General features: G+C 57.0%; 1 non-coding gene across 1 annotated transcript; it reads left to right on the top strand.

Annotated features, from left to right (window-relative positions):
• The first annotated feature begins 70 nt into the window (after nucleotides 1-70).
• LOC145719281 (small nucleolar RNA SNORD116) lies at nucleotides 71-165 on the top strand. Its single transcript, XR_014142288.1, has one exon. It is a non-coding gene; the product is annotated as a small nucleolar RNA SNORD116 (small nucleolar RNA).
• The last annotated feature ends 42 nt before the right edge of the window (nucleotides 166-207 follow it).

The following is a 207-nucleotide window of genomic DNA, read 5'->3' as shown; positions in this document are numbered from 1 at the left end:
CATCGGCTCAAACCTCTGAGCCGGGCCCAGCCGGCCTCGTTCGATGTGCCAGGAGGCCCCGAATGTGCTCGGATCGATGATGACTCCCTCATTGTGCATTCCTTGGAAAAGCTGAACAAAATGAGTGAGAACTCCCTACCGTCGTTCTCATCGAAACTGAGGTCCAGCACGTTGTCTCCCCCAGGGAAGGTAGGAGTGAGGGACAGC

Source organism: Leptonychotes weddellii, unplaced genomic scaffold (assembly GCF_054177405.1).
Source record: "Leptonychotes weddellii isolate Sample4059 unplaced genomic scaffold, ASM5417740v2 HiC_scaffold_369027, whole genome shotgun sequence".
Lineage (NCBI taxonomy): Eukaryota > Metazoa > Chordata > Mammalia > Carnivora > Phocidae > Leptonychotes > Leptonychotes weddellii.
Note: the sequence above shows the minus strand (reverse complement) of the source record. Positions and strands in the feature narration are given on the sequence as shown.